This window comes from Canis aureus, chromosome 17 (assembly GCF_053574225.1).
Source record: "Canis aureus isolate CA01 chromosome 17, VMU_Caureus_v.1.0, whole genome shotgun sequence".
Classification (NCBI taxonomy): domain Eukaryota; kingdom Metazoa; phylum Chordata; class Mammalia; order Carnivora; family Canidae; genus Canis; species Canis aureus.
Window position 1 is genome coordinate 56,475,664 of NC_135627.1, and position 21,233 is coordinate 56,496,896.

Genomic DNA, 21,233 nt, shown 5'->3' on the forward strand with positions numbered 1-21,233 from the left:
TTTATTTCTTCTTCGCCTTCCTCTCCACCTCCTCCTCTACCTCCTTTCTTCTTTTTAATAGCCAAAGGCTCTTTTTCTTTGAATTTTCCTTTTTTTTTTCTGTATAGCAAGGTAAGGGGTAGGATGAGGTGAGGCCTGTCTTACTGCTCCTTGTATAAGCTTTCTCCCAGTCCTCCTGGTTTCCAGCTCCATCTTGCACAATGACCTTCAAAGGTATGTGATACTTCACAATTCTGTGCTTTGCTGAATCCACAGTATGGTTTGAATTGCTTCTTGTTGGCGTCTCCCATTACAGGCTTGAGGGTCCAGCTCTGTTGTGTGTGCTAAAGTGCTTTCCAGAATCCATCTGTTTGATGGCCTCCAACATTCTGCCCACATCTCTTGTCGACTATTACCTCATTCGATATGGGCTCTCCCACTAGGCTGGGAAGCCCATGAGGCCAAGGGCTGTGCCTGTTCTATTAGCTTTTAAACACTCTGACATTTCAAAAATGTTCATTGAATAAAATGAAGAGGACTCAGCTGACTGGTAGGAGGAAATGGAAAGAAAAGGCAGAAATGTACTTTGACCACAAGGGAATGGCATGTGCTAAAGACCACAGGTGAGAGAAAGCAAGGTCCATCTAGATCCTGAGTGGTACCAAAGTACTCCTGCAAGAGCACAAGAAGATAAGGAATCAGGGCTGGGAGCGAAGAAAGAGAAAAGCCTGGAGAATCCAGCAGAGACCAGATCATGGTAGGTCTTTTAAGCCCTGTTAGGAAGTTTGGTCTTCAACTCTGAAAGCAATGGGGAGTTATTTTAAAACCTGTACTAAGAAAACAAACAAACAAACAAACAAAACCTGTACTAGTTTCCTAGGGCAGCTATAACAGAGTACAAACCATGAGCTGGGTGGTTTATATAATAGATATTTATTGTCTCATGGTTCTAAAAGTCTGAAATCAAGGTGCCAGTACAGTTGGTTCCTCCTGAGGGCTGTGAGGGACATCTGTCCCATGTCTCTCCTACTTTCGGGTGGTTTACTGGCAATCTTTTCTCACAAAGGCATCACCCAGATCTTTGTGGTATCAAATTTCCCCTTTTTATAAGGAGACAGTCATATTGGATTAGGACTCACCCTTCTGATCTCATCTTAGTGTCATCATCCACAAATACCCAATATCTAAATAAGGTCACATTCACAAGCACCGGGATTTAGGACTTCCATATCTTTTTGGGAGGACACAATCCATCACAGTGTCCTAACAGAAAGGGACGTAATCAGACCGATATTTTAGGAAAACTCCTCACCTCCAATGAGAAGGAGCAGGGGTAGAAAGGATAAAGATCAGACCACTCCAGAGGCCTTGGCCTTCAGCTCCCTGAAACATGAGGATAAGCAGTAGTGGGACAAAGAGAGGTGGGCAGATTCCAGGGATGCCTGGTAACCTGGTAAGCAGAAAGGACAAAAGGGAGCTGATTGAATTCAGAGGAAGAAAGAGATTGAATAGAGGAGAAAAATACAGTCAAGGATGACCCCATTTCTTAACTCCCACACTGTCTTTACTGGGCTGCTCATCTCATCCCTGTTCTAAAATTGGGGAAACTGAGTGGGGAACAATTAGAGAGGAAGACAAGCCATAAGAGACTCCTAACTCTGGGAAATAAACAAAGGGCTGCAGAAAGGGAGGAGGATGGGGGGATGGAGTGACTGAGTGACAGGCACTAAGGAGGGCACGTGATGGGATGAGCACTGGGTGTTACACTACGTGTTGGCAAATTGAATTTAAATTAAAAACATAAAATAATAAAATAAAAATAAATTAATAAAACTGTGATCTAACAGATTTTACTTAGTGTTAATGTCCTAAATAGGCAACATTTGATGCTGTTAGCCCTCCTTTCCTTTTTCAAACTCTCTTCTCCAGGAATAATTATTAATACATAATTGCAAAATGAGCAACTCTATATTGAAATCCCGGTAGCACTGAAACATCTAAAACTGAACTCATTCTTCCTCTGACAAATAAGCTGCTGGGCACCCCATCCTTCACTTCCTTAGGTCAGCCAGGAGTGCATCACTGACCCAGGAGAGTCCAGAGCCCTTTTTGACTCTGACTTTTTCCCTTCTTCTTACATGTGGCCAAGGTTGCATCTATTTTTCTCTGATAGTCTTTCCCAATTTTCTGCTTTCTGGGCCTCTACCACCTTATTTAAACCCTTACTACCATACCCCTGCACTTTGGGTCAGCTTCCTGATTCACTACTTCCTACCTCACTGCTCCTTTTTTTTTTTTTTTTTTTTTTTAAGAGAGAGAGTGCATGAGAATGGGAGAGAGAGGCAGAGGGAGAGAGGGAATCTTAAGCAGACTCTTTGCTGAGTGCAGAGCCCAAGGTGCAACCGCATCTCATGACCCTGAGATCATGACCTGAGCTGAAACCAAGAGTCTGATGCTTAACCGACTGAGCTATCCAAGCACCTTCTCAGTGCTCCTTAATACATCCTGCACATCCCCACCATACTCCTCTTCATCAAGCTACACATTCCTCCTCTCATTCTCCTGCTCATTAATCACCTGAGATTACTCATCACTTCTAGGATAACGTGCAAATGCTGCCTCAGTCCATTTTTCTAGCTTCATACTAACAGCATATGCCCTCTGGTGCTCTTGAGCTGGTCTGTTAACCGTGGGACAAGCCTGGCACATATCTCAAATGTCTATCAGATATGAGCTCTCTCCCTGCCTGCTCGTCCGCTCCCCATTTTATAAATTGGAATCATTCTCTGAGAACCAAGAACAAGACTGGCTACGTAATTTGTGGGCCCTAGGGAAAAATGAAAACGTGGGGCTCCATGTTCAAAAATGATTAAGAACTTTTAGATGCTGACAAGAGAACCAAGAGCCAAGTATGGAGCCCTTCAGAGCAGAAAGCCCTGTGTGGCATGGGTCACATGTCCACAAGGCAGGCCCTGCTCAGGGATCCTTCCTTGACCACCAGTTTATTTTTCATTCTTCTTCTGACACCTATAGTATGGTCTGTAAGTCATTCTTGACATTTATTGCATGCTACCTTTCTTTGTCCACTAATCTCTATGTCTACATGTCTGTATGTGTTTGTAGCATTTTTATTCATTCATCAGGCTATTACTAGAACCATACTATGTGCCAGGCCCTTGGAAAACAAAACCAGAAGAGTCCTCTCATACACTCGAGGATTTCACAATCTGGATGGTTACTAAACATCCTAACAATTATAATGCCGTGCAATAAACACTGTGTGAGAGATGCCCAGGGTACCAGTGATGTGGAGGTGGGGCTGCAGGCAGGAAGGCCTCTTAGTAGATGTACAGCTGAGTCTCCAAAAATGTGTAGAGGCTGGCCAGGCAAAGCAGAGGAAAGTGCAATGAAGGACATTACAGACAGATGGACTAGCATATGCAAACAGTGTGGGAATGTGATGCGCCTGCACCCAACTGAAATGTCAGCTTTTGGGGTATAGGAACTGCACCCTCTCCTAGCACTTCATGCAATTCATTGCTAATAGTACAAATTCAATAAATATTTGATTAGTTGAGAAGGCAAATTGATTCCATAAACAATGTGGGATTTAAAAGTTAAGCCTTTCTAATTACAAAAGTAATTAGAAATTTCAAGTATGTATCTAAAATTCACGAAGCATGAGGGGTCTTCCGGAGAATTTACATATACAGCCGCCATAAAAAAAGCTGATTTTACATCTGTTTAATGTTGAATTTACTACCCCTTCCTGATCACAGCGCAACGAAAGCTAATTATGGCTATCACTGCCAGGTAGAGTATAAAAGGAAGAGGGCTGTTCCTAGTTGCAAATTTTATTTTCATAAAATATCAAGTGCATAAAAATGTTATCCCTGCAATATTTTTAAGTATTAAAAAGTTGAATCTAGAAATAGTGCAAGCTATGACCACTTCAAAAGTAGAGAATTTGCATAACATTAGTTTGTAACAACTCCCTAGATATTCACTGGCATTAACAGAGTCATTAAAGGAAATGCAGGCTAAAATGAATGTATACCACTTACCTTCAGCTTCCTGCTGGAAAGGCAATATTTCCTTTTGTAAACAGATCTGCTGCTGCTTTTGTAAACAGATCTGCTGCTGCTGCTGAGATCGTGTTTGACCTGCTTCCAAGCCCCCAAGAACACATATACAAAGTTTTTAAAATAAGCATATAAAAATAATAACAGAAAAAGAGTGTGTGAGTCAAGTATTAGACTGGGAAGTCATGAGCCTTTGAACAATGCAAAAATAAACAAAAATGAAAAAGGTAATAAGAAAAATATTTGAGGAGCACGGTGCACAGGAAAAGCAAAACACCTGAAACTCAAAATTTTAGAGACAAACCCTGATCCCCGAGTATGTCACCGACCTTGAGCCAGGCATTTCCCCTTTACTCGGCTGAACTTACGTGTAAACTGGAGACAATACCACCTATGTCATGTCACAGGGCTACTCTGAAGAGTAAACGAGTAAATAGACTAACACAGCTAACACGATGGTCCTAGCTAGTGCCAAATTCTAGTGGAATCTGAATTTACAAGTTGTGATCTATATAAAATACCTAAATATGTCAAGTCAGTTTCATCCATTGATTCAATCAATCTTTTTGGATGACAATTCACCTGGGATTTCTTTGGCACCTACCCGTGCCCTATGCTGAGGGCCTTAACACATCGCATGTAACACTTCCAGCCACTCCTTGATGTAAGTGGGTATTTATTCCATTTTAAGGTAAGGAAACTGAGGCCCACAGGAAAAGTTTTTGTTTTTACTGTGTCTCTGCAGCTGCAATATGAAAATCTTTCTGGTCAAGTTCTTCATTCCTTAAATAGAAATATGAATCAGCTGCTAATTCTCTGCATAGTCGGCCAAAACACAGCCAGCGTCTCTTCGGTGAATTCATATGACACAGTTTCCTTATTTCAGTCACCCCTTTATGAAGCAAGTATTTACTATGTTGTAGGAAGAGTTTATTGTGCATAAGACACAAAACAAAGGTACAGAGAATCACAGGAAACGTATGCAGTAGACAGTAAGACCATGGAATAGGCTCTATCAGAGTAGTCTTGTGGCAGACAAATGGAATGGGGCGGGCAGCGACCAGAAAGAAGGAGAAGGCTTAGGAGGCCATGGCTACCAGGAAGGTTTGAGGCAACAGCTGCCAGCCTGGCAGACGCAAGAGACACACACAAGACTGTTTCTGAGCCTATGTGCAGAGGATGAACGAGAAAAATGAGTCAAGGATGACTTTGGGGTCAAGCAGCTAAGGAATTCAGGGAAGAGGGATGTTCTAGGCAGAATTTTAGGAAGACAAGGAGCAAATCCACAGGATCACAATGACATACAGGCAACACTGCAAATGCTCAGGAGAGCGCACCAGTGCAAAAGGCAAGCTATGTGATGGAGCTGTGGGGCGAGGTCAAGGCCAAAGACAGATCTGAGCTTCATCAGAGATCATTAAAACTATGAGTCACGGTCAACTCTCCAGGAGGAAGTACTTAGAAGCAAATGAGCAGTTCAAGGACTGACCTCTAACATCACGAGGGGGAAGAAAGAAGAAAGGCCAATTTGATCAATTTTTCAGCATGTAATGGAATATACTTAAATGATATTAGATTTCAGATTATTTTAGGCCATATTAGATAATAAAGGACCATATTTTATTCTTGTTTTTCTGTCCCAGTAAAGGTTAAGTATCAATAAAGGAGAAGGCATATGCACTTTAGGTTCCAACCATTTTGAGAAGAATCCTATTCAGGGAAAGGAAATGGCTCAAAATGAAGTCTCTTGGACCAAACAGAGATATGAATAGTACATTTCCATTTACAACAATGTGTAAGATCTGCTTCCATCGGTGAGACCCTGGAAGTGCCCCCCCAAAAAAATCTCAAAACTTGTTTCTGCCTGCAACAATCACAATGTCCAAATTCATCCACTATTTTCCTCTTTCATCCTGCTTTTTGGAAGACGTTGAGAATACAGCGGTGGATAAAACAGACCATTCTCAGTTCCTATTGAGTTCATAGCCTAACTCCTGACAATTTGCATCCTGCCTTTCTTGCTTCCTATCCAAGGTAAACAGGATTGAACCTCAGTGACATTTAATTAACTTGCTTTTCTTATTGTCCTTTGGCTACGAACTTTTTACAGATGTAGGCTGAGCACTTGCTAACCAGCAGACGGAGGTCTTCTTTTAGATGAATTATATAGTAGCCAGAAAATGTGACAGATATGTGCTCAAGTGGTCCCACGTTTTAACCTGAGTAATTGGGTGGTTCCGGCTACCTCTCCAGTGGGCTGTATCAGCTGTCTACACTGTGAGGGGTTCGGCCTTCAAAGGCCGCTTAGTCTCTGACAAACTCCAATCAGAAGAATGAGAACATGGGAAGGAGAAGGATCCTTCGTTATCTCATCTCCTCTCCCCTTTTCCTTTCCTGTTTAACTCAAGAGAAATGAAGCATAAATGAAAGATAAACAAAAAATATATTTTTAAATTAAGAATAATAGTTAAAAAAAAAACAAACAAACAAGCCCCAGAATGAGTGAAGGGTGAACTCTCCAAAATTGCTGTTGGTAGTAGATTTACTGAAGCTAATGAATATATTCAGGAAAACAAAGCTTGAGAATAAGGATGTCAACTCTGCCCACCCTCGTAGGTGGCAGTAATGGGCACACAGGGTTGTTTTCATGTCTAAGTCATTTCCATGCCTGTGGTTTGAGTCAATCTCAAACACCTACGGGGACCAGGTGGGTAACTAACCTGCGTGACATGGGCTGAGTATGAGTAGCAGATATGGACACATGCTAGAAAATAGAAGTCTTGTCCATAGGTAGTAGCAGAAGGAATGCCAACTGGATGGCTCAAGAAAAACCAGAAATCTGGATTTTTATGTGAAATCATTTGATTTAAAAAATATTGTCAGGACACCTGGATGGCTCAGTGGTTGAGCATCTGCCTTAGGCTCAGAGCATGATCCTGGAGACCCAGGATTGAGTCCCACATCAGGCTCCCGGCATGAAGCCTGCTTCTCCTTCCGCCTGTGTCTCTGCCTCTCTCTCTCTCTCTGTGTCTCTCATGAATAAATAAATAAATAAAATCTTTAAAAATAAAAATATTGTCAATGAATTAAAAAATTGTCACTAACTTATAATCTCTGGTCTAAGGCAGGTTTGGTGTGTTTGTACAGAAATATGGAATCCATGGCAGATTGATAAACAAACAGTATTAACCTTAATAAACATTATATAACCAGCGCAAAGGACTCAAGAATGTTGAAACAACCTGATGGGGAGGCACACGGTGATAATGGAAGTGAAAAGAGAGACAATTAAAAGACCTAATAGTAAAAGAAAAAAAAAAGACCTAATAGTGGTGAGAAAATAATGACTATTACTGTACATACGGGATAAATGGCTTGACAGTAAAAATGATACTGAAAGGTTGGTAATGAATCATGCAAGATGTTGACATGAACGTGACCTACCTTAGCATCGCTGTTGGCATTGTAATCAGCTGGAGACAAGGGGACAATCTTTGATGTGGTAAATACTGGATGCCTAACATTAATCTGAAGAAGCCTGGGAATCTGAGTAATTAATATACCCTGGAAAATTGCTGCCAAAAGTTGTTGCAAGGCCCAGGACCATTCCATTGGTTCAAAGCCTATTATTGCACTAAAATCTGAAGTTCTAGTGCAGGTTCATGCTTCATGCATCCATCCATTCATTCTTCAACAAATACTTATTGAGCACTTACCATGTGTCAGGTATAATCAGAGGCATGCGAGATACAGTCGTGCATGAATCAGACAAAAGTTCCTGACCTGTTGTAGAGCACATCCTACCAAGGAGATGCAGACAATATACAAGATAACAAAGTGTACAATATATTAGAAAGTGATAAGTCTTAGGAAGAAAGAAAATGAAACCACAGAGGGGGAACAGAAGTGTGTGTGTGCATAGTATGTGTGAGTCCTTTAGGCAGAGAAGGGCGATATGGGCTTGAAATTCTCAATCAGGCCATCGGGCAACGTCTTACTAAGAAAGGGACATTTGAGTTGAAACATGAAAGAAGTGGGTGCTGAGGGTGAGGAGTGGAAGCAGAGTAAGCCCTACAGATTCTGGGCTAAGATTCAAGGCAGAAGGAACAAGGGCAAAGGTCCTGAGGGGAAGGTGCACCTGCCGTTTGCAAGGCCAATGTGATGAGACAGAGATGGAGAGGTAAAGTAGCAGCAGATGAGGTCAGAAGGGCCTGATCTCATGGGGGGTCGACTCCTATCCTAAGTGGTCTAAGAAATCACTGCAGGGAGGAAATCTCCTGATTAAACCAAAGGAGAGAAAGCTGGGGGCAGTAAGACCAGGGGGAGGCTGTTGCAATAATCTCTGAGAGACAGGGTGGCTTGGACTAAGGTCTTAGCAGTGGAGATGACAAGAAGTCATCTGATTCTGGGTGTGTTTTGACAGTATTTGCTGACAGATTCTTTGCGGCACATGAAAAAGTGAAGAGTCAATAGCCTGAGCCATGGGAAGTCTGCATTAACCAGTGTGGAAAGACTGGACAGGAGCAGCCTGGGGTGGGTGGAGGGTGGAAGGTGAATTGTACGAGCTCCGTTTTAGCCCTGTTAGGGACCCAGTTAGGAGATTTCAGGGGGTCAGTGGCCTGCCGTGTCTGGAGGCCCACGCTGTAGGGTTAGGTTTGAGGTCAGCAGCATGCGGATGGTTTTTAAAGCCGTGCGATTGGATGAGACCACCCAGAGAACCAATACGGAGAAAGGAGAGAAGAGATCCAAGCTCTGAGCTTTGAGGCACTCCAACATACCTGGGTAGGCAAATGAAGAGGGTCCAGCAGGTTGTACTAAGAAGGAACTCTCAGAGGGATAGGAAATAAAGCAGGTGCCTGGGATGACCTAGAGGCCTAGTCAAGAGATCGCAAGCTGGGAAGAGGGATCAGTCCCTGAAACGCTGCTGCTAGTCCTAAGATAAGGGTAGAGAACTGACCACTGAAGCACAGAGGCCATCAGTAACCACGTAAGGACAGTTTGGGGCAGAGGTGGGGCCAAAGTCCCGCTGGACTCCTTCCTCAAAAGAATGGGAGGGAAGAAACTGGAGACGGCGACGATAAATTTCAAGAGATTTATTACAAAGGAAGAAAAGAAATGTAGTGGAAGCTGGCTCAAGGGAGCTGGCTCAAAAAAAAAATCTTTTTTAAAGATTTTATTTATTTATGAGAGCGAGAGAGCGAGAGAGCACAGAGGGAGAGGGACAAGCAGCCTCTGCGCTGAGCATGGACCCTGACATGGGGCTGGATCTCAGGACCCTGAGCTCATGACCTGAACCAAAACCAAGAGTCAGACACTTAACCGACTGGGCCACCCAGGTGCCCCTCATGTGTCATTTTTAAAATGGGAGAAATAACAGTAAGTTTCTATGATTCTGGAATTTCCTACCAGAGAGAGAGGGAAAAACTGTGCCTGGTGGGTCAGTTGATCATGAGCTGCCTTCAGCTCAGGTCATGATCTCAGGATCCTGGATGTTAACATCTAATACAACCACAGTACAAGTGGCAACAACAGGAAGTTAGCATTGATCCACCACTATTAACTAAACTACAGACCTTTTTCAAATTTAGCATATTGTCCTATTAATGTTCTTTTTCCGGACTAAGAACCCATCCACGATCCCATATTCCATTTAGGTGTGATGTCCCCTTCATCTCCTGAACCCGGGATACTTCCTCTGTCTTTCAACACCTCAACACTTTGGAAAAAGTTAGTCATAGAATGTCCCATCCCTTGTTTGGGCTTGTCTGTCTCCTTACCCTTTAAATCAGGTCTAGGGACACCTGGGGGACTCAGTGGTTGAGCATCTGCCTTTGGCTCAGATTGTGGTCCTGGAGTCCCACATCGGGCTCCCTGCATGGGGCCTGCTCCTCCTTCTGCCTGTGTGTCTGCCTCTCTCTGTGTCTCTCAATAAATAAATTAAAATAATTTTTTTTAAAGTATGAATTCCTTTGGGGATCCCTGGGTGGCTCAGCAGTTTGGGGCCTGCCTTCAGCCCAGGGCGTGATCCTGGAGTCCCAGGACCAAGTCCCACGTTGGGCTCCCTGCATCGAGCCTGCTTCTCCCTCTGCCTGTGTCTCTGCCTCTCTCTCTCTCTGTCTCTCATGAATAAATAAATTTTAAAATCTTTTTAAAAAAAACAAATAAACCAGATTTGTATTTTTGGGCAGTAATACCTCATAAGCGACAGGTCCTTTTTGATGCATCATATCACGGAGCACGTGATGTCCACCACGGTCCTCCACTGTGAAGCTACAGTCTTATTCCCCTTTGTAATGAATAATTAGGTGGTCGTGAACTCAAAATACAAGCATTCTGCATGGCTTTTCTCCCACCCTGCTCATCTCCACCGGCGCAGGTACCGAGTAGGTGGAGAACTGATTTAATATTTCGGTCTATCGAGTCAGTACCTTAGCTAAGGTATAACCTAAAACCGTTGCCAATATCATCGAAGAGAAAGCTTAACTGCTTCAGCAGATTTTCAATGTAGACCAAGACAATCAATTATAGAAGAGGATGCTTGACGATCTCAAAGGAGAAAAACAGCCCCGATTTTAATCACTGATTAATTTATCCCGGTCTTTTGTGGAAATCCTTCTGTGTTCCTCTGGAAAATGCTTAAATCAAATCCTGTCCCTCTTGACCTACAGACAAGTGTACCTGAAAACAGTCTTCTGAAATATAAGCTGTATGTGCAAATCTAGACCCCGGAGTGATGATATTGGGAGATGGGGCCTTTGGGAGGTGATTGGGTCATGAGGGTGGAGCCCCCATGAGAGAGATTAGTGCTCTTCTGAAAGGGGGCCCAGCGAGCTCCCTTGCTCCTTCTACTTTCCTGGCCAGGATGTGGATTTTCTGGTTTCAATATTATGCAGGGTGTTTTGTTTCAGTTCTCTGCCTGCTGCAGACTAGAGAGCTCTCTCCCACTTCCCAGGTAGACCGTACAACCCCAATGCCTCGCCCCTGAAAGCCCATGTCCAAATCGAATACCTCTGTGGAACCACCATGGCTTCACCCTCAGCTGACTTCCCTGCAGTGAGTTATTTTTCTTTCCAACACCAGGATTTCCCTTTCTGTCCATCATCTCAGCTACGTATTTCATCTGACATCTTTATTTGGGATGGGTAGGAGGCTGTCCACCTCCGCACTGGCAGCCACCTAAACTGGGATTCCTAGCATCGATTTCTAACCAATTCAACTACACGTGCTCACGTATAAAATAACTTTGTGACTGTTCATATAATACACCTATGTAGGCATGCACACAATACACGTATAAATATGTGTTTTATGACTGTTCGTACCATATACGTATGGATATATAAGGTACCTGTATATGGATGTATTTTTTTAAGAGCACAAGTCCCATTTTAGTGTAATTTAGCAACAAAGTCCCTGTTACATACAATTATAATAATAATGGTCATGGTGTGACATTTCCTTTATACTATTAGGTTCTGAATTGCTGTTGAGAAAAAAATAAAAAGTTGACATTTCCTGAGCATTTACTCCAGGCTCCGTGTTAAAGCACTTCGAGGACATTCTTGTTTAATTTTCACAGCTCTTTATGGGGTAGGTGCTATACTGTCCCAATTTTACAGATGTAGCTATTAAGGCTTAAAGGGTCGAGTAATTTGACCAAAATTCATACAGCTCGTAAATGGTGGGGCCTGTACTCAAACCATGTCTGTTTGGCTTTAGGGCCCAAATATGTAACCACTTGACCTCTCATCTTAAACAGCCAAGTTAGGCAAACTGGGTATAGTAGATGTCCATAATATACAAAAATCCCTTAAAAATCATTAGGACGGAACAATAAACACTACAATGTAAAAATAAGCAAGAGACTAGGTTAAGTTATTTATAATAGATTATACTTGGTAATAAACAGAGAAATAAGATGTTTAAACTCATTAATAATCAAACACAAATTAAAATAAGATGTTATTTTCTACCTGTAAGAATAACTAAGATTAAAAAGTGATTAATTCTCAGGACAAATTAGCTCCCATGGAGGGAAATAAACACGCACAGCAGGTGGACCTTAAACCAGGATTTCTAGAAGACAAATAGGGGATATTTTATCAAAAAGCTTTAAAATGCTTATGCCAGGGGTGCCTGGGTAGCTCAGCTCAGGTCAGGATCTCGGGGTCTCGGGATCAAGCCCCGTGTCTGGCTCTGCACACTCACTGGGGAGGCTGTTTGTTTCTCTCCCTCTCCCTCTGCCCTCCCCCAGGCCCGACTCATGATCTCTTTGTCTCAAATAAATAAACCTTTTAGAAAGATCATAAAATAAATAAAATAAAAAGCTTACGTCACATGGAAAAAAGTTCTCATATTTTTGAAAGAAACAATAAGGTTATGAAGTAGCAATGAAACATTATTTTTAAATTAAAATACATATATGTGTACATATGTATATTTGTATGTATATAATTTTTTAAAAAATAAATATGTTATATCAACATATTGACAATTGTTATGCCTTTATGAAAAGGATTGCAGGGAATTTTTGGGTTTTTTGTTTATATGTATAATGGATTTTCCTACAACACACATGTATTAGTTTCAGACCCCTAATTCAGTATTTCTTAAAAATACTCGGGCAAATTGAAAATGCAAGGTTCTGAGCCTGTACGGTCAAAGGCTGGATTGGAAAGATAAAGTGGGTCTATAAATAAGGACCCATAGGATGTCTAACATAAAATAAATGAAAAAAACTAAGTCACCAAATAATATGGACAATGTAATCTCGTTACTTAAAAATTATATATAATTATATATTATAAATTATTTAATATGTGAAATTGTAAATATTTATTATATATTATATATTAATTAATTATATAGTAATTCCATTATATGATAAATATAGTGGTTTGGGGAGAAGATAGGAAAGACATTTACTGGGATGCCTGAGTGGCTCAGCAGTTGAGCATCTGCCTTCAGCTCAGGGTGAGATCCTGGGATCCAGGACTGGATCCCGCATTGGGCTCCCTGCAAGGAGCTTGCTTCTCCCTCTGCCTGTGTCTGCCTCTCTCTCATGAATGAATAAATAGATCTTTAAAAAAAGAAAAAGAAAAGACATTTACTTTCTATACTTTTCTATTACTTTTTCCAATAAATATTACTTTGATACTAAAATCCTCAATTAAAAATAAGGAAGTTGAAGGAAAAGCTGATCGAAATCCATAAAGCAAACTTTTTTTTTTTTACATTCGATTATGGAAAAACCAAACTCAGTGTTAACACCAAGCTTAACAGATATTATTTTTTTAAGATTTTATTTATTTATTCCTGAGAGACACAGAGAGAGAGAGGCAGAGACACAGGCAGAGGGAGAAGCAGGCTCCATGCAGGGAGCCTGAAGTGGGACTCGATCCCAGGACCCTAGCTAGGGTCAAGACCTGAGCTGAAGGCAGATGCTCAACCACTGAACCACCCAGACGTCCCTAGATATTATTAAATAGCAAATAAAATTACTCAGTCTAGTACTCAAAAGTCAAATATATTTATAGGCATTTTTACTCCAAGACTGGTCCATGTGGGAAACGTCCAGATATTCAATAATTATTTAGCCACACCTAACGGTTATTGATCAATGACTGCTCATGAATGGAAATTCATGAATGGAGACAGGATCTTGATCCTATTTCTCATTAGGGCTCTGTGACCTGGTACCAACTTCCTGTGCTTGACCATGACTCTACCCAGTGTTGGTCCCTTGTATTTCAGATGAGTGCTATGTGGCACCTGGAAGAAAGGTGCCTGCCAGATGGATCTAGGGACCCCGTGCTGTCCTGGGGGACCTCAGCCAGCCCAGGCTGCCGAGGGACAGACATTCTTGGGAATGGGCCCATCCTTCTCCTCCCTGCCCCTGACACTCCCGTCCTCCCCTTGCCCTACTCCTGCCCTCTGCCCCTTGGTGGCCTTGCTGGGCCTGAGTCCTCTGACACAGTGGATGCTCCTGGCCTCTTGGCCACAAGTCGCCCATGACGGGGATGCTGAACCACTGCTGCCCTTCTCCAGCCTTGGGGGCCTGAGTACGCTGCACCTGGACCTCCTGACACCCCTGGAGGCCTCCGGCTCGTCCCTCAGGTGCCTGAGGCCCAGGGTGGCCTCACTTCCCATTCCCAGCCAACCCCAGGGGGCATGCAGAGGTATCTTGTTGGTATGGGAGGCACCGGCCTCCCCTTTTGGGGTCAGGTGCCTCCCTGTCCCACTGTGTGCCAGGCAGACTGACTTGGCAGGGCCAAGAGTTACCTTTGCCCGGTTGCGAGCCCAGGACTGAGCGATGGCGGGGGGCTGAGCCAGCCACGTGGTGCTTGGCCGTCCAAGGGCTACCATTTTGCCCATTGCCCCTACGTGTGTGCTATGGTTCCCTTACTTGTTCTTACGAGAAAGGTGTCTGTTTGTCTTTGTGCGGATGTTTCAAAGGGACAGAGGTCATTCGCGAGAGGTCTGGGGAGGTACAGGCCTTCCTCCCATTTCAGCAAGAGCCCTTCCCGTATCCTCCAGCCAGCCCATGTCAACAACTCATGGAAAAGTCTGGCCTCTTAAAATCCACACGTCCACTAACTGTACGACGTCCTGACAGCATTTGAGGCTCCAACACGTCTTCGCCTTATGGAAAACACTTCATTTCCAAAATGAGGACCCGTATAGAATAAGAATAAGAATAAGGACCCGTAAGTGAGGTGCCTTAAGAATGATACGTATTAGGAAACACTCAGGGCCAAGTCTAGGCCTCAGGTGTGGATCTGAAAAGCACACTGCTCCAATTCATCGCAGAGGCTCGTTTTACAGTAGATTAGCAAAACCGGCCTTTCTGGTTCCTAACCCCATAATCTCTGCTAAGCAAACGGTGGCAAACCAGGATCCACCTGCAGCCACTGCGGCCCATCACTTCGGCTCCTCACTGACCCCACTCGTGCCATCTCTTCACCACTGGGGACACCACGTGTCCCACGGCTACGTACTTAGAATAACCAGACTGAGGGTGCAGGATGAGATGCCCTTTCTCCTCCCAAGCAGGATCACTTGGGCAAAGTGATACACCAAGTGACAAATCCACTGGAAGCAATCCTTTTTTAATGCCACGACTCCGGGTTCGGGAAATGGGGGTCAAGGAAGAAGGGAATGTTCCAGTTTCCTTAGCTTCTGCCAAAAGGAGTGGTGACCCGAGGGACCTTCTTATGGGTCTGATTCTGGGTAGGTTGGTAAGTGAAGGGGTGCATGGGGGTCCTGAGCACAAGGAAGGGACCCCCACCAGCAACGGCGTGCAAGTTTCCATGGCTTAGAGCAAGGCACCATCCAACGAGAAGCAGGAGCACAGGCTGTCTCAGCTTGTTTGGTGGTTTGCATGCAAATTGCTTGTAGTTAAGAACTTTTTCTTTAGGGGCACCCGGGTGGCGGCTGAGCATCTGCCTTGGGCTCAGGTCACGATCCTGGGTTCCCAGGATTGAGCCCTGCAAGAGGCTCCCCGGGGGGAGCCTGCTTCTCCCTCTGCCCATGTCTCTATGTCTCTGCCTAGGTCTCTGCCCCTCTCTTTGTGTCTCTCCTGAACAAATAAATACAATCTTAAAAAAAAGAAAAAAAGAAAAAACAAGCTTCTTTAAAGCAAGCCTTACGCAGAGCCATGTTAATACGTCAAACAGATCAAAGTGTCGGTGTCCTGCCTGGATCTGCAGGGGAGGGAAGAGTAAAGGACCACAACCCGTCTTGCCCGTAGCTCACAAACAGAGCCGCACACCGCGTGCCTCGTTCCCTTGGAGGGTATCACTACACCTGGCACCACCGACGGAAGAAATGAAGCAACTATCCCCGTGCCACCAAGGCAGGCCATGACCTGGGACAGGCCGAGGAGGAGCTAAGAAGGGGCAGCCAGGGATTTGAACCCATGTCTGGAACTTCCTCATTTCGACCCTCATCAAGTCTCTGACATCAAAACACAAAGGTGGGGGGCTCTGATTGTCGTGGATCCCCAAGGGCTGTCAAGAGCACGCTAATCCCATGTGTGATGCTGAGGCCACCGCATCCAGCTGTGCTGTAGGGTGTGCGAGCTCCTCATCTACACAGGGAAGGTGATGCACCCACCGCACTCTCCCCTCCCCTGGTCCCCACACGCACACCCGTTTAGCCCCGTGACACTTAAGAATAAAGCACACACGCTTAGTCCGGGGCGTGAGCAGAGAGCAGAACGATGCGGTTTGGAGGGCAAGGCCATCGGCTGCTGCAGGTCACCGCTGCCGCGCCTCGGAAGGAAGCGTGGCATCACCGAGCATTGCAGCTCACCTTTGCTCCGAAGGCTACAGGTCTTCTTGGGAGACTACACACAGGGCGTGCAGCGCACCCACCTTACACACTTAGGACTAAATACCTGCCGGTTGCAAGGACTCAGGAGATGAACGTGCACAGGAGAAAGCGCCTGGGAAGGATTAGGCGCTTCCAGAACGCTCTGCCCTCTACCATTGGGAGGAGGGGCGCATTGCAGCCCTTGTGCCTTTTCCACCTTTGCCAGGCTCTCCAGCCAGCTGGCCCGGCGGGTGCTGAGCACAAGGCGGCTTTCATCCTTGGGTCACCCGGCCAGACCCACCATGGACTCGGTCCAGTGCAATCAATGCTGGCGGAGCTCGCAGACCTGACTCACGTGGAGGACGAATCACGGTCTCCTCGCTTACATCACTCACTCGGACCCTTCGGGTCCCAGCAGTTCCTCTGCAGCCCGGGGTGGGGGTGTGTGTGTGTATCAGGCTCTGCAACAGACCGTAGGACCTGGCTAGAGCCTGCACCTGTTTTACAATCTGAGCTGCAGGCTTCCTTCTCTGCCTTGAGGGGGACAGTAGCAAACTAGGTGTGCTATTTTATGAACAAATGCCCAGGATTCACACAGCATTTGTTGATGACATTGTTGATGACAGTAGATCATCGGGGATCCCTGGGTGGCTCAGCGGTTTAGCGCCTGCCTTCAGCCCAGGGCGTGATCCTGGAGTCCCAGGACCAAGTCCCACGTCGGGCTCCCTGCATGGAGCCTGCTTCTCCTTCTGCCTCTCTGTGTCTCTCATGAATAAATAAATAAAAATTTAAAAAAAGATAATAGATCATCAACTATTATCACAGAAAGCAGGGACAATGCAGCCAGGACAGCTGGGCCATTTGTCTTCTAACAATTAGCCTCTAATGAGGCCTCGTCTGTGTGCATTACCAAATTAAATTCTAGACGCAGATGATTGCCTTAGATCCTAATACCTGGAGTTAGGTCCCACTTTACCCCAATTTCACAGGTGAGGAAACCACAGGGGCTTAGAGAAGTCAGCAGCTGGTCCAAGGGCAGAGAACTAAGAAGGGGCAGCCAGGGATTTGAACCCCGCTGAGCTGAGCTGAGCTGTGTTCTGCTGCCTTTGGTGGAAATTTGACGCAGGTTCTAGAATGTTCAATTAGCATGATAATTGTAGAGAAGATAAAACAAAACCAAGGCTTAGAACAGTGCCTCCCTCAGAATAAGTAACCGACATTGACATTTCCTGACATTTCCGTCATCCACAGCACCAAAGGCAATGTTGCTCAGTCAACCTAACGTTAAGGAAACAAATATTATTTACCTTTTTTTGGTGAAGGACATAGTCACAGAATATATACACAGATATCTACTATCTGCTGGGTGCGGACAGTCTAAAACCATCACTGAAGCAAATACACAATTGTTTCCAAGTATTGGGGGTAGTGTGAATAAATAACACTATTCTACCCAAACAACATAATAAAAAAAAAAAAGTTTAAAAATTTTAAAAACCTCAAGTAGATATAATTATAGATAAAGCCTTTGCAAATGATTTAAAATTTAATTTCAATGTCTAAAATTATAAATCCTCACACCATTTTAAGTTTTAATAAAGTTTAAAGTTTGGCACCTACAAAGTACTTTATGCATAGCAGGTTTCCAACAAATCATTCTGGAATAAATGAGTGAATTCATGAATATGCTTTTAGAAACAGACACTATCCTTTCATTACATTTAGGATTTTTTTTTTTAATTCTATGATTCAAGTTGTGTGATAGTTTCTTATTAATGATTTTTAAATCATTTCTTTAGTAATGACTTTTTAAATTTTTATTTTAAAAAAGATTTTATTTTTATTTATTTGAGAGAGAGAGAGAGAGCGCGTGCAAGCACAAGAAGATGGGGGAGGGGCACAAGCAGACTTCCCACGGAACAGGGAGCCCGATGCAGATGTAGGGTCTTGATCCCAGGACTCCGTGATCATGACCTGAGCCGAAGGGAGACACTTAACCGACTGGGCCACCCAGGCACCTCTAATTTTTTTTTTTTTTAAAGAGACTCTTAGGATCAATCTCTACTTCAAATAAAGGAAATAACTATCATCCTGAAAGACAAAAAGAAACAACTAAGTATCTGGCCAGAAATAATTAAAATAGTTAAGAACAGAGATGAAATTTTCAGATATGAGAGGTAAAAAGAAAAGCAGCTTCAAAACATCTTTATTTACATTTAAGAAAATATAAAACTGTTCTCTATGCAGCAAAATGAAAACACACGAAATAGATGTATATACATTTAAGCCACATGACTGGTGAAGAGTAAAGACATTCCCCAGTACCGTATATATAACTGAATAGATAAACTCAGACCAAGAAAATGTCTCTTTCTCGAAAGTATTTCGGTACCCTGGGTTACTGTGGGCACTCAGTAGTTTAACCACTGTGCACTCAAAAACAACTCTTCATTTTAAAAAAGGACTTCTAAAAATCTAATTATAAGCATAAGGATACAGATTACTGCAGTTATTTCTATACAGTAAAATGTTCGATTGAATCTACACTGATTAAACTGCTCAGTACACCTGTTATGCTTAAAAGGAAAATAAAGGAGAGAGGGATATTGGAAAATAGTAAAGATTTCTAGTAACAGTCTCTACACCTTTGCAGCAGAGGCGAATCTGAGGTTCCCCCATGTATTCCCCCACGCATTAGGAAAATCAATAGCATTACCTGCGGGGTGCCTAGGGTTGCTTTTGCATAAGCTTTTATCTCAGTTTAGCAACATTAAAAAAAAAAAAAGAAAAGCACAGAAACACAAGATATATATGACCTTGGCTCACCACTACCTGGGCCTCCTTAATACAATCTGCTAAAAGAGTGAGAAAGGGTGGTGGTTCCCTTCCGCAAGCTTCGTCACATGGTGCTGCCAAACTGCAAAGCTAATGGGACAAATAGGCTGACGCTACGTCATAGGTAAGAAAGACCCTTAAAATCAAAGATGGAGCTGCAGTACTTAAAGGGTCACGATTTTTTTTAAAAGGAAAAAAAATTGAGGTAGTAAAAAAATTAATAAATAGTAAAATAAAATAGTAAATAGTAAAAAATTAATAAAAATAGTAAAAAATTAATAAATAATAATCGTAAAAAAATCTAAATTGAATGCAATCTGGGCTTTCTAAATCCAGCCTGCATTTGTACATCATGTCCATGTTAAACAGCCCAGGGTTCAGCCTAGAACTTGCCAGAAAAAAATCTGCAGGGACTGAAGCCTGGTGTCTGACTCCATTTGTGACAAAGCATTTAAAAAAAAAAAAAAAAACTATTGATGAGCACATGGCCTTGCCTGTGACCATGCAATCCTAAGTGAACATTTTAAAGGCCAGGCATTGGTCAGTAAAACTGAATTTCAGTGGCTCTAGTGGTTCCAACAACTTTTAGGAGCACAGGCACCGGACTCAATTTAAACATCGGAATGCAGATTTATGTATGTGAGATATGCATTTTACGCCTAAAATCATGAACGGTTTTTTTTCAGACTTACAAAAAAAATTTCACAACGAATATTATTTGAGACAAAACCTAGCAACCGGATCCGCCTATTGCTGTCAACTTTCTGGTCTTTCTGAGAGGCTAATCAACCTATGGAGTAGACGCAGGGCAAAGTGGAATAACCAACCTCCTGGCAGCCGCCACAGTCTCACTGGGACACAATGATCTACAAGGAAAAAGAAACCACGTGCTAATTATGCTCAAAAAAAAAAAAAAAACAAAAAAAAACCAAGGTGCATATTTCCCAGAGTCTGATGCAACACTCATACTTTCCCACTTTTTTTCATGGACTGTTTTTAAAATGCATGCATGCTCCTAAGGGGTAAGAAAGGGAAGGCTTGGTTAGGCTTGAAGGCTTAAAAGATCCCCAAAGCTAGATTTATGCAGGAGACTCTCCTCTCCCAACACCTGTTACTAAAGTTCCTACACTTGTACTTAAGAAAAAAGCTAGACCGGGAGGAAGCTCCATCTGCTCCCCCTTCTGAGCTGGGCTTTACCCACCGAGCTGCTGGGGTCTCCGCCTCGCACTCTGCCCCCTCAAGCCTTCCGAGAAGCACGCACCTCCGTGCAAACCGACGATGCACCGAGCGCGGACCCACAGGTGCACCGACACCTGCACGCAGACCAGCGATCGCCCAAACCACGGGCTTCCCTCCAAGCCCGCCTGCGCCCTGCACGTCCGGGTGCCCCCCCAGGTTCTCCCCACCCAGGAACCTGGAAGGAAGGGCCAGAGAGACAAAAACAGTCTGCACTAAAGGAAGAGAAAGGAAACACAAGCCCGGCCTCTCGGGGGGCTCGGCAGACTCAGCCACGGGACCCCGCTGCGCCCAGGTGCAGCCTGAACGGACGCCAGCCCGGACCCCAGCTAGGACGTCCTGTCATCCAGAGGCGTAAGCAGGTAACAGGGGTCCTCGTCAGCAAGAAGGAGAATAGGAATAACGATTGTCACCACGGGGATCCGTACAGCAGCGGCGCGCGGCGCGGACCTCTCCTCCAGCCCCGCCGCCCGCAGCCTCGCCCCGCAGCACGACTCCGCCGCCAGGCCGGGCCCGGGATGCGCGCGCCCGCCGACCCTCCGCGCGCACGCGCCCCGCCCGGCCCCGCCCTCCCCGTGCTCTCTTCCAGCGCAGGCCCCGCCCACCGGCCCGGCCCCGCCCACTCTCGAGCGCCGGCCTCGCCCTCCCCTGATCTCCCCTCGAGCGCCTGCTACGCCCGGGCTTGGCCACCCCACCCCGGCTCCCGGCCCCGCCCTCCCTCGAGCGCCGGCTCCACCGTCCCCTCTCCCCTCGAACTCTTGCCACGCCCGTCGGCCTCCCCTCGAGAGC

General features: G+C 44.4%; 1 protein-coding gene across 2 annotated transcripts in view; it reads right to left on the bottom strand.

Annotated features, from left to right (window-relative positions):
- The window catches only part of LCP1 (lymphocyte cytosolic protein 1), a 106,065-nt gene that overhangs the window by 61,325 nt on the left and 23,507 nt on the right, over nt 1-21,233 (bottom strand). The window contains exon 1 of one of the 2 annotated variants that reach the window (XM_077855676.1): nt 20,873-20,920. The exons of the other annotated variant lie outside the window; for it this stretch is intronic. The gene's annotated coding sequence lies outside the window, so the exon portion shown is untranslated. Of the gene's footprint in view, nt 1-20,872; nt 20,921-21,233 lie in introns of those variants that run through there. 2 annotated transcript variants of the gene reach the window in all.